At 45.0% G+C, this 11,230-nt stretch overlaps 1 long non-coding RNA gene across 1 annotated transcript; it reads left to right on the top strand.

The window, feature by feature from the left end:
* Positions 1-5,441: 5,441 nt before the first annotated feature.
* LOC145428291 (uncharacterized) lies at positions 5,442-10,073 on the top strand. The gene is made up of 2 exons (XR_013908564.1): positions 5,442-5,743; positions 7,740-10,073. It is a non-coding gene; the product is annotated as an uncharacterized LOC145428291 (long non-coding RNA).
* Positions 10,074-11,230: the final 1,157 nt, after the last annotated feature.

Raw genomic sequence — 11,230 nt, 5'->3', positions numbered from 1 at the left:
ACCTGTGTTGGCCAGGTGGTGAAGTACCACTCTGGTGGCCTCCAAACAGATGTCAGCCGTGGGGGCAGACAGCAAAAGGTCATCCACATATTGTATTAACATACAGTCAGATGGTAGTGGGCTGGTTTGTAAAAGTTCTTTCAAACACTGATTAAACAGTCCTGGGGAGAGGGCAAATCCCTGTGGTAAGCGAGTGTAACGCCATTGTCGGCCTCTAAATGTAAATGAGAAGATGTCACGCAGTGACTCACGAAGTGGGAGGCAGAAAAAGGCATTAGCCAAGTCAATGCAGGTGAACCAGGCATGAGATGGTGGGAGGTTGGTCAAGGCAACATAAGGATTAGGCACAGGCAAAGTAGGAGTGCCAAGTAAGGCATTAATCCTTCTCAAATCATGTGCCATTCTGAACTTCCCCGTGCCTTTTTTCTCAACGGGTAGGATGGGCGTGTTCCACTTAGAGCAGGAGGGCTCCAAGACACCGGCAGTGACCAAACCAGAAATTGTTTCTGCAATCCCAGCCTCAGCCTCCGGTCTGTGTGGGTACTGAGGCTGCCACAAAGGGGTAGCAGATGACAGTTGAAAAGAGACTGGCTCCACATCAACTAAACCTACATCTGTGGGTCCAAGGGACCACAAACAATCTGGAAGAGAGTCGAGTAAAGGCGCAGCATCACAGTGGTCTGTGTGTTCTCTTCCATGTGACCCGCTGACCACTCCATGTTGCAGTGTTGAGGAATTAAAGCAATCATTTAAAATTTGGTATGTCTTGGTAGATGGAGAAAACAAAACCTGTGGGAGTTTTGTAGGTGTCCAGTCAGTGGCCGCAAGGGAACGTTTAACCATTCCACCCAGCTCCTTAGCCTGGTGTCCAGGATGTAAGGCCAGTGACACATGGGGAGCTGCCTCATCAGACATCATGTACCACTGTAATTGATCTGTTGTAAGAGTAACCGCTGCTGCCACTCCCTCCGGTGCCGCAAAAATGCACGACATGTTCAGAGACCAAGCCCGCCCCTCACACTGCTTTTGGAACATGTGCTGGTACCAGGTGGTGTCATGCCTGTCATAAAACAGTGTAACATGAGGTGGGTCAGGGGGAGGGACATAAGGATGTAGGAGTGAGAGCCACGGCCGCCATTGCTGAAAAGCAGTCCAAACTCCTGGTTCAGCAGGTGTTTCAACTTCCAATAATGCCCAGTAGATGTCAGCAGAGTCCGCCAAACAGGAGGAGGGTTGCAGCAGAAACTGACCACCTCCCTCTGGCCCATCAGAGCAGGGAAGTACAACCCCAGTAGGGAGAGTCACAGTTAGGCCTTGTGAAGAGCAGAGTATTGTGGCTCCTAATTTAATCAACAAGTCTCTTCCCAGTAAATTCACAGGCGCCTGTTTTGAACAAACATAGCTGTGTAACAAGGTCTGATCTCCAACCGTTGTGGGGAGGGGCACGGTGTAAGGCAGAGTTTTAGGTTCCCCAGATATGCCCACCACTGTAATCACTCTGTCAGTAAGTCTTTCACGAGCAACATCCTTAATGGTGGAGTACGTAGCTCCAGTGTCCACTAAAAAGCTGCTTCTTCTTCTATCTACAGTTATGGACAGCATAGGGTCCGCCGTTGTCCCTTCACCGTCCTGGGCAGTCTGTGGGGTGTCCTATAGCTGGGGACCACCCTCGTAGTACTCCCACCCCATCACAGGCATCTGTGGGGCCGGGGGCACTTCAACTAAAGCACCACGAGGTCCACCTCTGTGGCCAGGATGCTGATAGGGCCCACCACGGGCTCCCCTGCCTCTTCCAGCAGCCGGGTTCAAAGGGCACGCTTTAGCCCAGTGTCCAGGTTGTCCACACCGGAAACAAACATACATCTGGCCTCCCCTACCACCTCCCATCTGACCCCTTCCCCTGAAACCACCTCTGTTTCCTCCAAATGGGGAACCTCTCTGCCCATAAGGGGCCGGGGAGTGATAAGCACCATACTGGGGGGGCTGTGGATCAGTTGGCCATGGGTTCGGATACAAATCAGGGGCAACTGGACCAGGAGGGGGAGCCGCAGCGGCCACAAGCTGCTTTTTAGGCTTGTCACCTTTTCCACCCAGGTCGTTTTTAGCTTTCTGCAGCTGAACCTTCAACAGTTGCAACTGTAAATCTTCGACGCTCTCCGCTTTATCATCAGACTTAATCTGCACTTTGTTAAGATTAAAAATCAAATGTTTCTTCCAGATTGCAAAGTCACAGTCCTGCAAATCAGGATTATCCTCCATTTTCTGGCTTACTGACTCCGGAATGCCCCTCAGCACCGCCCTTCTAAACCACATGCTCTGTGAACAAGTCCTACTGGGGTGATGACCTGTATGGTTCACCCAGTCTTCAACAGCCTGATTTAGATAATGGGTGGGATTTTGCTTTCCCTCCCATTTAAATTTCTGTAAGGTGCCTTGATTTTTGGGTGGGAATTGTTTGCGCAGGGCCGGTCCAATAAACCTCAAGGCCTGCATTAGTGGCACCTCGTTCTCATGCATGGTAGTACCCGCATTTTGTTCCAGGTCCGCTGCCTGAGATCGGGATGTGCACCTAGTTATAATAGCTCTAAAATCTCCCAGTGCGAGGTCCTGTCCAGCTGTGTATTTATCCAAACCAGCCAACCAGGCATTCCCTCCCTCCATTATGTCAGGGAGTTTGTCCACTAGGGCCTGGACATCTCCGAATGAATAAGGTTGATACACTGGTCTACGTTGCGCTTTAGTCTGGACCAGGGGAAATATGCCTGGAGGCTGAGGCACAGGGCCCTTAGATCTAGTCTGATATCCTAAACTGGGAGGGGTAGAGGGGGGTGTATTGTTAAGGTCACTGAGTTCATCATCAGTATCCTCAGTTTCTTCCCCGCCTGGTGGGGTAGCAGTGTCAGCAAAAACGTGGGCTAAACTCATCTGTGTTTCCGGATCCTGACGGCCCACCAAAGACATGGTAACTGTGACATTTGGTGAAGTGCCAGGCTCAGTTTTTGCAGTAGCGGTCAGATCTCCTTTAACAGCGACAGGAGTGCTGGCAAAGGGGTTGGACCGGGAAAGAGGGGCTGACGCAACACGATTATTCACCTGGACCACTGACCTATGTTCATTTAAGCAGCTGCGTAATGCTGCTTCTTGATCAGTTAATTGTTGTTCAGTGGGTTCCTGTCTGTTCATTCGAACCGCAAATGGTGCGCTCGCAAATGGGTCAGTTAGGCCCTCAGATCCGGTTCCAAAACAATGGGACATAGAAGAGGGGGCTCTACTACTAGCTGAGGATGTCGCCGACAGAGAGGAGCTTCCTGGGCAAAAATGCTTGGTATCTATGGGAGTTGGAGCTACGGGCGGTTCTTCTCCAATAGTCATTATTCCACCAGAGATATTAAGTACCGGATATATGCCTGCTGAGGGAGGAGTTGAGGCAGAATAGGGAGGTGGCTGAGACCTATTTTTCTTCATGTGTGGTTTTGCAGTTTCCCATAAACACACCCAGTGATTAAATTTGGCTTTGCGGCCTGCGTGCTTATCTGCTTCCTTTCTGTGTCTCACCCCGCTCATCACACCTGCACCTGCTGCTGCTGAGTTGGCTTCTTCCTCTTTCTCTTTTGCCTGCATAGCCTTATTCTGCCAAATTATTCCCCAGTTACCACTACTCCCCTCGTCCTTTCCCTTTTCTTTCATTAACCTTTCAGCTGTTTTCCTCAATGACTCTTTCTGCTTTTTTGCTTCTTTAGGCTGGTGTGTGGAGTTGATGACTGTCTCAACACATGTTAATTGTTCTCCCAATGTGCTAAGAATAACACCGGGACCCCAACCATCATCATTAGTTTCTCGATCTAATTCTCCATCCATTTTACTGTCAATGGAGGAGTGTTCTTTTATTGATTTTAAAGGAGAATTTGGGCCAGCTGGGTTTCTGCCTCTGTTAGGCACTAACAGCTGGGGCGCTGCTTTAAAGGTGAGTCAGCACTGAAATATCCCTTCAGGTGTTACCAAGCTTCTACCAAACCGGAGTCTGGCGGGTAACCTTGCCTAGAGCTTCCTGATAGGGGTGCTAGTTGGTTGTCACCTTGTTCACACGTCTCATTCACACTTCATACATTACCTGCAGTCACTCATTACCCTCCTTATGTATGTAATAAATGTGTAAAAAAAATTCTATGTGTGGTGTATTATTTTAACCAAAAGAGGAACCTAGTTCCTTTAATTGTGTAATCTGTGAACAACGGAGAACCAAACTGTCCTGCCCAGTGTTCCACAGCAAGCATTCAGCGTGTATTTATGTGTGTCCAATATCAAACAGAACATCAAAACATTTAAAACACTAAAATCATCGGGGTTTTAAGAAGAGATCCGTTTTCTCCTATTGATCAAAGGGACCCCTCCTTTGGACTCCAACCAGTACTTCTCCTTTTTAAGTTTTAGAGGATCTTTTCTAATAAAGTCCTCTGGGCCTTCCTAACCCTTCTGTAGTTTAGAGAATATTACTAAAAAATATTCTCAAGGCCTTTAACCTTTTAATTTGTTTAGAAAGGCGTTACTAATAAACCCTTTCAAGGTCCCAGACCTGCACTGAGGTATGTATCCGACACCGGAGAGCAACCCGTCGGCTGCAACCGTGGTCAGACCTCAGTTCACTCTTATCTTTATTCACTTATTCACTTATTTCTTATTCACTTATCTCTTATTCACTTGTCTGATTCTCAACAAGCCTTAAGTAAGCCAGACAATTTTGGTTATGAATTACTAGGAGTTTGGACACTAAGTATTTTTATAATGTTCAATATAGCAGAAATAAAAGGTCTGCTTACCTTGTTTTTGTGTGCACACAGCTTTTGTCCAAACTCCGTTCACTCAGACCACGGCCGAAGTCCTCCCATCCGTTCCAGTTGACCTGGAGCGGATCCTGTTCGTGACGCCAATTGAAGGATACAAAAAAAACAACAACAGCAATAGAATAATATTAAACACAAAGTGAACCCGTCTTCCTTCATTAAATAGGTTCTTTTAGATGTTAAGGAGGAATTGACTTAACCAGGCTGGCGGAGAATGAAGACAACCGGACACCTGCGGCAGATGGGGAATCAGTGAACTTTTATTGAGACAGAGACAACCTCTCAACACAGCTCACATCAGGAGATTCCTAATATTTGCTGTGAGGATGGGTATATATTCTCTAAAACTTACAGGAGGGGGTTGTGAGGAAAGTGCTGCATTAGCAGAAAAACAACTCCGTAAAAGGAAATCGGCCTTGGGTGTTCTAGTCTCTTCGCTTGCAGATATCTTGCACCTGCAGGATGAGGCGATCGCTTCTTATCGCTCTCAAGGCCAAAGTCGTGAGCACATTTTTATTACACAGTTGCACAGTAACTTTAAAGCTGAACAATATTTAAAGCTGAATAATGTTTGATCAGATTATATTTTCTTCAACGCTGGGGCCCAAAACCAGATGAAATTACATATCATCCATTCATAATTATTCCAAACTCGCCTGTGAATCTATTAGGCAGAGATTTAATGGCAAAAATGAACTTGTGTATTTCATTTAACACAAAGGGTGAAATGTTTGCAGATACTGATAACAGCTATGTTTTCTCTGCCCTATGCATCGACATCATGGAGAAGGAACAGCCTCTGTGTCAGCTGGACGTCTCAGCAGAGAATGAACTCAATATCCATCTGACTGGTACCCCACGTCACACACTGTGCCAAACACGTGTACAGACACCACTACCAGGTAACCCCATGCCTGGAAGCCACATATTTGTTTCTCTCACACTGTTCAACAACATGATAACTGCTCACACCAGTGAAGGCCAAACAGTGGTTTTGTCACATAACTCAGACATGGGCTATGACATTACTGCACCATGTCGACACATAGATCTAACCTACCCCATACACTGTACTATCTCTGCTGTCACATTGCCAGCTGAATATCAGAACATGACATTATGGTCAAGAGGTGAGAATGATGTAGGATTTATTGACTGTACACCTTATCATGCTCAGCTGAAACACAACAAGCAGGTATATGTCAAGCAATATCCCATTTCCGCTGAAAAAGCCGCAGCCCTAGACATCATCATAGGAGATTTATTGACAGCTGGAGTAATAAAGCCCACAGTATCTCCATATAACACTCCTGTCAATCCTGTGCCAAAGCCTAACAAACCTGGCGTATGGCGTTTCACACAAGACTTAAGGCAAATTAATGCAGTCATTATGCCTCTGCCACCTCTCGTCCCAGACGTTCCCAGCATACTGACATCTATTCCAGCAACAGCTACACATTTTACTGTGGTGGATTTGTGCTCCGCCTTTTTCTCAGTGCCTGTGCATGAGGACACACAGCCGATATTTGCTTTTACACATAGAGATAAGCAGTACACATGGAGTCGCTTACCCCAAGGCATGGTAGACAGCCCTGCGGCTTTCTCAATGGTGGTACGTGCTACCCTGGACGGCTTCATTCCTCCAGAGGGCTGTACCCTGATACAGTACGTGGATGATCTCCTCCTCTGTGCTGAAAGTGAAAAACTATGTCAAACTGCCACACATATGCTACTCCAGCACCTCCAACAGACTGGCCACAAAGCATCAGCAAAGAAAATGCAGTACTGTCAGACTTCTGTTCAATATTTGGGATTTACACTGTCTCACGGACAACGTTCCATGACTACAGACAGGGTCAAAGCTGTGACCTCTGTCCCTAAGCCCACTACACAGAAGGAAATGCTGTCCTTCCTAGGCATGGTGAACTATTGCAGACAGTGGATACCAGACTGTTCTTTTCATGACCACATTCTGCGTGAATGCTGCAAAAAAGACAAGCCTCCTCGAATACTGTGGTCAACAGAAATGACTGCCTCTTTCAATGCATTACAGGGAGCGCTGACCTCCGCCCCTTGTTTGGGTCTGCCTGACTACCACTTACCGTTCCACCTGTACGTCACAGAGAACGGCACAACCTGTGCAGGCGTACTGGCCCAAGAGCATGGCTGTGGCTACCGTCCAGTAGCCTTCTACTCCAAGGTGCTGCCTGCGGTAGTTCAGGGGATGCCGGCCTGCCTGAGAGCAGTAGCGGCTTGCTCTATCATGATAAGGGACTGCGAGAAGCTCACACTCTCACATGACACTATTCTACACACCAATCACCAGGTCACGACCATTCTAGCAAACATAATTACACAACATATGACCGCACAACGTCGCTCAGGTTATGAAGCTACACTGACTTCAACAGCAAATCTCACTATAAAAGCAAACGGCACACCCAATTCGCCAGCACACTTACTTATTCGTATGCTGTGTTCCTCTGACCGACAGGATGGTTCAGACGACCCTGACGATCATGATTGTATGACACGTATACAGGAATCCACAGCACCACGCCCAGACTTAGAGCAGACACCAATCCCAGACTCAGTCATTGTTTATGTGGACGGGTCCTGTTCAAAACCAAATGACAACTCATTTCTTTGTGGCTATTCGGTGGTGACATTGCCTGACATCATACTAGAGGCTCACTCATTACCATTTCACTCAGCACAAAAAGCAGAGCTCATGGCTTTAATACGCGCCTGTGAGTTACATGTGGATAAGCGGGTGACAATTTACACTGATAGCCGTTATGCATTCGGTGTGGTGCATGACTTTGGCACATTGTGGAGACAGAGAGGCTTCACATCTGCTGATGGAAAATCGATCGCTAATTCTGATCTTGTTCAAAGACTTTTGCAGGCTATACAGCTGCCATCGGCAATTGCAGTTGTTAAAACGAAGGGGCACAGCACGGCTGACACAGACGAAGCAGTGGGAAATGCTCTTGCAGACGTGATCGCGAAAGCAGCTGCTGCCTCACAGCAACCACCCAGAAAGGAAGTATTATCTCTGCCTTTACAGCTGCCACTTGTCACACTCCCAGACTATTTAGAAACAAATGTTGACCTAAAATTCATACAAGAGCAAGCCTCTGCATCTGATTACACTTACTGGGAAAGTAATGATTGTACCTTAGATAACAGAGACGGCTTATACAAAAACCTTGGGGGTTTGATTGCCCTCCCATCTTCACTACTGCCAATCCTTGTCCGACATTTTCACGGTGTGAGTCATGTCGGACAAAGAGGGGTAATAGGAGCAATAAAATCAAGATTTGTAATTGAGAAAACATCACACGCAGTAAAACGCATATTAGCAACCTGTCTAACATGTGCACGAACTAATGTAGGTAGCTCAAAAGCAAAACATCAGCATTTACCACAACCAGATTTCCCATTTCATACATTACAGATTGATTTTACACACATGCCAGCACAAGGAAGCATCAAGTACTTACTGGTAATAGTGGATCAATTTAGTAAATGGGTAGAAGCTTATCCAACATCAAAAGAAACTGCAGAAGTAGTATGTCAAAAGTTGTGCAATGAAATAATACCCAGATTTGGAATACCTCACCAAATTAACAGTGATAGAGGACCTTCATTCACATCAGAAGTAATTCAAAAGTGTGCTAAAACTCTAGCAATAGACTGGAAATATCATGTGCCATACCATCCTCAGAGTTCAGGAGTTGTAGAAAGAATGAATAGGACCATAAAAAATCGCCTGACTAAAGCAATGATAGAAACAGGAATGACCTGGGTCAAACTACTTCCTCAAATCCTCTGCGAGATTAGAATGACTCCATCCGCAGCAACCAAATTATCTCCATTTGAAATAATCATGGGAAGACCGTTTCCAACACCATGGTCAGCCTCCAGAGGGGCACCGCTATTGGAAGGGGACATAGACACTGCATTGTCTGACTATGTTCATAACCTGGTAGAAACACTGAATAATAACTATCAGAAAGTTTGTCTCTCTCAGCCTCTCCCTTCCACAGATCCAACCCATCCGTGGAAACCAGGAGACGTGGTGTTGGTGAAGTCGCTAAAACCAAGGGCACTCGGGGAGGCCGCGTGTTCCAGCCCCCAGACTGTACTTGCAGTGACGAGAACCAGCATCCTAACAGACGGACAACCTCAGTGGATTCATGCCAGCAGGGTTAAGACCAGCCCCACCAAACCACCTAAGGCGTCGGATCAAGTAGATGACGACTCAGGCGAGCCAGCGCCCGGATTCAATACACCTACAGATGACGACTCAGGCGAGCCAGCGCCCGGATTCAATACACCTACACACACACAATCACTGATTAACACACAACGCCTGAAAGAGCCAAGACTCAGAAAGCCCTTTGATCCCCCACCTGAACAACAACAAGGTACTCGAACATCCAGCAGGAACAGAAAGCCTAGAGTACCACACAATGTCTAACCTGATAAAGATAGACTCATTCCATCCTGATAATGGAGAAAATGAAATGCCCATTGTCATCACACGACACTTATACGGGGTCTCTCGAACCTGGGACCAGGCCAGGAGACGACTGAAGAACTGTGTTTTTTATATATTTAGGTTATTAATCATATCTACTGCATTAACCTTAGGATTTTTATTTACTATATGATTTGCTTTTTATATTATGTTATTACATTTGTGATTTTCCTTTATATTGAGTTATTATTTTAAAAAATAATAAAAGAGTGGAACTGTTAGGTATTTTAGTACCATGGGAGCATTTACTGGATATTGTTTTATAGTGACATTATACAGGAAAACTCTGTCATTCAATAAGGCCCCTTTGTTTTAGTTATTTTTCTCTTTGACCCAAGAATTGATGTGTGAGAATCACAGGCTGGTACAAGGTTGAAATACCACAGAGATCACTCCCTCAGCTACATTAGTTTCTAAATCTCTTAGGAGACGCCTGTTGAAGGCCAGATGGTTTGTTTCAGAATTCACTAATGAAAGAACTCTTTATTTCGTGCCTTGAAAATATGTCGCTGAGATAATCATAACTGATAAACTATACAAAGGGTGCTTCTTCACCCAAGGGCAGGAAGACGCTCCCTTATCTTGGTCTGTACTGGTTTAAACTGAGAATCTGCTGACTCATGAATTTTTCCCTCTATATAAACTGTTGTACTTGAGAATAAAGTTGAGTCGATTTGGGAAGACAACCTGAAGCAGTCTCTGTTTTCTTGTTCTCCCAAGCTGCTCCCGAGCTCGTACTAACATGCTGAATGGCATGCTTGAATGTTACTTGAGAATATATTTGACTGTGTTACAGATTAAGGGACAATCTCTGCTGATAGGTGAAGGTACAATCTCTGCTGATAGACGCCCACGCCTCGGAGGAAGCCGATCCACGGATTAGGCCCTGGAAGCCGTTTCCTTCACTTCCCATGTTCAATCCTTGTACAGCTTGGGTATGTCTGGTATGGTAGACCTGAGCTGGCTTCAGTCTTATATTTTCACATATACACTGCTCAAAAAATTGTTGGAACAAAGTCACAAAGTGCTGTACACAAAAAGAGTAAAATACAAAATAACATTAAGTTAAGCAGAGCGGGGTGTTAATCAGTTTCAGCTGCTTTGGAGTTAATGAAATTAAAAACAGGTGGAGCAAAGGGAAAACATGAGACAACCAGCAAAACATGAATGGTTTTACAGGTGGAGAACACCAATCCTTTCCCTCCTCATCTTTTCTGATTGTTTTTTTTTCACTAGTTTTGCATTTGGCTATGATCAGTGTTATTAATGGTAGCAATTATTGGTGAGGCAATAGAGATTGAAAATGTGACGTCATTAATGGGTAAAACCGCAAAGGATTCTGGGAACGAGTGACAAGCGGTACTAGCATGACAGCCACGGGAAGCCGACGGGTAAAGAGATCGGTTGTTATTGGATTACATCGTTGAACAGAAATTATTCAAGCCATGTTTCCGAAGTAACAAAGAGCCGACGGATGGCCTGGATTGCAGCCATTTGAAAATCAAATATAACGTCCCAGAACACTCCAGCTCACAGGTTAGTCTGCTCCAAGCATTTCCACAAAGGTAAGTGTTTTGTATTGAACGCCAGGACTGCCATAATGAATTAATTAAATACACCATTAAATAATTAATTAAATGTGGCAATAATTAATTAAAATTGGAATTAATTAATTAAATAAATAGTTATGACACATGTAATTAATTAATTATTGACACATTTAATTAATTATTTATGTATTTCACATTTTAATTAATTATTGACACATTTAATTAATTAATTATTGACACATTTAATTAATTATTTATGTATTTCACATTTTAATTAATTATTGACACATTTA

This window comes from Astatotilapia calliptera, chromosome 4, assembly GCF_964374335.1.
Source record: "Astatotilapia calliptera chromosome 4, fAstCal68.1, whole genome shotgun sequence".
NCBI classification, from domain to species: domain Eukaryota; kingdom Metazoa; phylum Chordata; class Actinopteri; order Cichliformes; family Cichlidae; genus Astatotilapia; species Astatotilapia calliptera.
This window is presented reverse-complemented; position numbering and strand designations above follow the sequence as displayed.